Source organism: Triticum aestivum, chromosome 4B (assembly GCF_018294505.1).
Source record: "Triticum aestivum cultivar Chinese Spring chromosome 4B, IWGSC CS RefSeq v2.1, whole genome shotgun sequence".
In the NCBI taxonomy this organism is placed as follows: domain Eukaryota; kingdom Viridiplantae; phylum Streptophyta; class Magnoliopsida; order Poales; family Poaceae; genus Triticum; species Triticum aestivum.
This window is the reverse complement of record NC_057804.1, coordinates 168,728,069-168,734,100: the sequence shown is the minus strand read 5'-3', so window position 1 is coordinate 168,734,100 and position 6,032 is coordinate 168,728,069.

Sequence of the window (6,032 nt, the reverse complement as noted above, 5' to 3'; positions counted from 1 at the left end):
ATCCATGCCTCTCTCGAATACGTAATACACACACATACCTCTCTAGGCCCCGCCAAATGCATCAACTACACATTCGCACATGTTACATCACGTACCCCATTGATCTAAAAAGCCCTCTCGTCACATTTATTTCGCATACAACATTCCTTTTGAATAAAGTGTGGCCAAAAATTAATTTAGAATTTCTACATATAAACAACATTACAAAGTTATATGGAGGGTACGAACGCTAATTTGCATTGCATGGTGCCCACAATGATATTTATTCCGCACTGTGAATTTGTATATTTTTATACTATATACAAAGTTAGTCATAATAAAGAGAAACGAATAGCATCTCTCTCTCCATCGCATACCCTCTGGCCGAGCTAAAAAACAGGGTATCTTTGATCCCTCGTGAGTTGACACTCTGAAAACCACACCCCTTTCACGTATGCACACAAACTATCTCCAGGTCCTCTAAAAGTAAGCCCCCAGCACATTCACGCATGTTTCATCTTTCTCTCGCGATATATACAATGACGATCATTGTATTTGAAGCGAAAGCACGATACGTACATTGGACTTCAGAACCCACTCATTACGGTCACCATCTATGTTTAGTGGTTATTATACAGTCACGGGCTCACCGTACAACTCTGTATTTGCTCAAGACATGACTAGTTGACCAGTTAAACGCTCCACATGGCACCTCTAGTGTTGCATCACATTATTTCTCTACCATCGTGCCCACCTATCGGCTTGTATCTACTCTACATCTACACTCTTATAAAATACACTCTTATAAAAACAGAGTTGGTGATGATGGTGTGCCTGCCATCCTGCAATATAGGCCGTCCGATTTATATCTGATGGATAGGAAAGAAACTATGGCAATTTTGCTAAAAGGTACCCACACACCTCTCCACATTTGCAAATAAGGCCTTCCCTCGTTCATCCTTTCCTCTCACAAGATAAACTAGTCATACAAATGCATCTTGGTGTTACGTGCAACGCACGGGCATCTTGCTAGTAAGAATGAAAACAAACGACAGAAAAATATTTGGACGGTGGTTCGAAGTCATGACCGCGGGCACAACGGACAAGGTGGCCTTGTATTGGTATGCTGAGTCGTCTGTTTTAACACACAGGAGTTGGTGTGGTGATTATACACACACGCACGCATGCACACGAACTGCATGCATGCAACAGTCACACAAACACATGCACCCACGCACGCACGCAACACTCACACGTACACACGCAGCCATGCACGCACGCAACACTCACACGCACACATGCATGCATGCATGCACACACCAGTACACCACACGACCAACACACACTCTCACGCTCAAGTGCTCAACCTACACGTGCATACACACACATCAGGCCCTGACAGACACATACACAACCAGGTGATTCCCGCGCACGGGTTGGAGTCTTGTCGTGCCTGCGTAAATTTGTGTTTATCTGACCTTTTCTATGCGAACTGACAGGTGGGACCCACAAGGAACATGGTCAATTTAACTAGTCAACATGGCGCCACGCAGACTATTTGGCCGGTCAACAGAGTGCAATCCGATGCTGAACCGTGAGCAAGTGACCGTATAATCACCGCAAAATGTATATAGTGACCGTAATCAGCTTATTCTGAAGTTCGGTAACCGTATTATGCTTTTCTCTCTGTAGGCCCTCCAAAACTACATCTCTACACGTTCTCGCATGTTACATCTAACAACTATGCAATACAGCACTACTACTACACTCTAACACAATAAATCATATGTGTTTTTAATTTTACTAGATATCATATTGTTACTTAATTATTCAGTTTGCATACATTAAAATTGCATTTGAAATGTATGGCCAGTATCATCTACCGCGCGGGAAAAATCCCGCCCTTTCCTGTTTAATCGGGTTTGTATCGATGGATCGTGCGAAACAGCAAAACTATAGTACTATACAGTACAAGTGACAGTTCACTGGGTCGTCGTGTCATGTAATCCTCCGTCGTAAGAGTGGAGCGCTCGCTTTCATAAATCTTCTAGTCCCTTTTGCCGACATGTGGGACATCAAGCTACCAGGTCCACGTGCCATACCAGAATACAGTGCAGAGCAGCCAGGGTGAAGCACCCCAGTCATGGCGCCGGCGTTGTAATGAGCAATGAGGCGTCAAATCACAAAGTTGCACCTTTCCTGCAGTTAAGTTGGAGGGACAAAGTAATAATGCTAAAAAAGAAGTTGGAGCGATGAAGCAACCATCATTTCACTCGTTCCTGAATTCGCTTCTCCCTCATCTTCTTCAACTTAACCATGTGTTGCTTCTGTCGTTGTTCTACCTCATGTGGGACGCAGACCGGCTTCGTAAAGCACTAACACGTGGGACCACAAGTTATCAAACCGCCAGGACAAAGTCCTCTAAAAATAAGGAACCTCCCCCGCCATCTGCGTTGCAAAATCACCTCCTTTTTACTAATCTTGATTCTATAATTTTTTAGATCAATATAATTGAGATTTGTATAGATAGCACACAGGAGAAAAACCAAGTGGTACGGTTAAGGGCATCCGCAATGTGTAGTTGAATGTGAAAATAGCTTTTGGCATCGTGGGAACCATTGTGGACGGTGTTGCCAAAGCCAAAAAGATGGAACCGAAGCTCCCTGATTGATTGATTGAAGGAATAGAAAAATGCAATGTCTCTCCTCTTTCTCCCATGCTTGGATGCATGTAGTACAATATAGAGCACAGAGTCTACTCCCTTGTCCCTTCTATCATGTCGGTGGGAAACGACACCTATGAGATCACTGGAATCCCTTTTACGGTTGCGGGGCGCGGGGATTGTGAGGAGAGCAGGACCAGCAAACAACACAAAGGGATTTACCTAGGTTTGGGCCGCAAAGATGCGTAAAACCCTACGATCCTGCTTTGGTGGATGTATTGGTGTTCTTGAGTCTTCGAACTACCTCTGGGTGCTGCGAGGTTCCAAAGAGCCGAATCCCTTCTCGGTGTGCCATGGGCCTCCTTTTATAGGCGAAAGGGGCTACCACAGTGGCACACAGGAGGTGGAAAGTGCTACTGTATTGCGAGTTTATCGCTAGTATTACAGGACAAGACGCATTTAATTTGAGGCTTATGTGTCCCTTCGCTTTATCAGGGACGGGGGCGAGGCATGTCCCGTCCGTCGCCGCTCCTCCTTGCTCTGACATGCGCCCTTGGCCAGCGATGCATGTGGTGCCATGTAGGTAGGCAGGCAGCTGAGGTGGCGCGGTGATGGAGCCTCCACGAAGGCTTGCATCTTGCCACACAGGTGCCTGCCCAGCTGGTTGGGTCGGCAGCTGCATGCGAACGGCGGCGGTGACTTGGTTTGTGCGGGCCTAGTGGTGGCCCTGCCTGTGTGCTTGGCGAGGGTCTTGTTGGGTGGCCCGGCAAGGGTCTTGCCATGGCGTGCTGGCTCCCTCGGCAAGGATCTTGCCGGGGGTCTTGTGGGTTCCTTCGGTGAGGATAGTTGCCCTCCTATCCTCTTTTGATCTTGAGCATTTTATCTCTTCACAAAGATCCGCATGCCACCACGGAGGTGCCTCCCAAGCCCTGTCCCAACGCTTTTATCGAGCGCTGGTGGGCTCAAGGGTGGCTCACTTTGGTTGGCGTGGGCGAGCTGCCCCGGCAAGGGTCTTGCCGGGGCTGCTGAGGCTGCCCCGGCAAGGGTCCTTGCCGGGGAGACCTGCTATGCCTATCTAATCTTTGTGGCCTTGGTCCATGTCGTTGCTTCGATTGTCCTTGTGGCCTCGGCTTTCCTCCGGCTCCCCTTTCCTGCCATGTTATGCATGGCCGTGGCGGGAGGCTCTGACTGCCCGTGCACAAGTAAAGGGGTCAAAAGCAGAGCCCCTACTTTTGTACACCGACAGGAGCCCCTGGGCCTGGGCCACACATAAGCGCACCATGTTGTTAGGCCAGGCCTAGAACGGTGCGCGGGTAGTTGGGGAGGATTTTTACCACGGCCACTGTTCCGTCCGCTGCGCTTCCCCACGACCCGCGTTGAACGCGCGACGTGGGGGTCGTGCGCGCGCATGACATGGGGGGCATGCATGGGATAGCGTTCGCACGCGTGCGTCGCGTCACAGTTAATGGGAAAGGAGGCGGCCTGCGCCTTCCCCATAAAAAGGAATAACCACGGGCGCGCTGCTCACTTTGCCCCTTCCCTGCGCCTTCCTCCAATCTCAGAACCGCCGCCCCCTTCTTCTTGAGCCTCTCTGCTCTCGCCCATCGCCGCCGTGCTCCCGTCATCCTCCACTTTTTTCCTTCCCGCAGCCGCCATGGCACCGAAGTCCACCAAGAGCAAGGGAGCGGCGAAGGATGCCGGCATGTCGGAGCAGCCGGAGAGCGAGCTGGTCGCGTGGCGGGCGCAGTCCGCCTACTTCCCCTCGACGGTCGGCGTGCCCGAGCTCCGGGAGATGTTCAAGTGCTTGTGGGGCATGAAGACCGGGGGGAGAGAAGACGGGGCATCCGGCTACGACCGTCATCCCTACCAGCGCCGGGCCCTCCCCGCATCGGTACCCCTTCTTCGTCGATTATTTCTCTTGCGGGCTCTGCTCCCCTTTCTCTGATTTCTTCAAGGACATCATGCACACCTACGGCTTTCGCCTCTTGGATTTTACTCCAAATGCCATGGCGTGCATGGCCCTCTTCGCCCATCTCTGCGAGGGGTTCGTCGGGGTGTACCCCAGCACGGCGCTCTTCCGCCATTATTTCTCCCCTCGGATCCAGAAAGGGGGCGCCATTGCTGGCTGCATCGCCCGGATCCCGAGGGCCAAGGGGGCGTACCCGGATGGCGCCATGAAGGAGAGGTGGGAAGAATGGTGGGGCCGTTGGTGCTGGATTGAGGAGAAGGACCCGCCAGCGTTCTGCGAGGTTCGCCAGAAGCCGCCGGTCCGTGGCGCTGATTGGGGCGATGTCGACGCCGACGACGCGAAGCTCACGGTCGCCACCACCAGGATTCTTCAGCTCACACAGGCCGGGCTCACCCTCGAGATGATCAGGGCAGATTTCATCCGTCGCCGGATCGCTCCTCTGCATGACAAGGGGAGGCCAGCCGGGCTCTTCGTGAACGCTGCCGACATTATGAGGCTGCAACCCGGCCTCGACAACAACCTGACGGTGTTGCGGCACGCCCATCTTGGCCAGCGAATCTTCCAGCTCGAGGTTGACGATGCGGGCAAGGTCGAGCGGTCCGGCAAGCTTGCCAGGGCCGCCACGAAGGCCGGCAAGGTCGACAAGGAGCCTGTCTTCAAGCTGCCGGTGGGGGTGGTCCCACTGAGCAACAACTCTCATCAGAACGAGATCATCGCCATGATGCCGCTCTTCAACGTGCATGGCCTCGACCCGAACTGGGTCGAGCTGGATGAGCTCGTGGTGCAGGAGTTCTTTGACACTCTGCACGAGATATACATCACCGACGAGCCACGGCTCATCCAGGACACCTCCCCGGTGGAGCTAGACTACATCGCCGCCAGGGTGGAGAAGGCAAGGCTTGCCAAGGAGGAGGAGAAGCTCCTCAAGGAGGCTGGCAACGCCAGCGGCATGGTGGACAAGGCCGCGGCGGAGGCGGAGGAGGGGGAGCTCGCCCGGTGGGCAGCAGCCGCTGGGGAGGCCAGCGGCGCCGACACCGGGGCTCCCCTCGTCGAGGACGCCACCGACGGGTCATCGGACGAGGAGGGCGAGGTGGAGAGGGCTGCGACCGCCGACCCTCCGATCACCGGAAAGAGGCGGGTCCTGCGGTGGGCCACCTCCGGCGAGCCGGTCCGCCTCGACCAGGGCGTGCAGCTGTGACAAGCCCAGGAAGCATCCGTGCGCCAGACGAGGGCGGTGGCGATGAAGAGAATGGCGAAAGCCGTGGCGTCGAAGAAGAGGACATCTGCTTCTTCGTTGTCTAAGCACGCCCGGACACCGTCGCCTCCCCCCTCACCGGTAAACATCAGCGCAAGGATTGGGGGTGACTTGTTTGACTTCCGGCCTCTTAGCCCGAAACAGAAGAGGAAAGCGGCAGAGGAGGA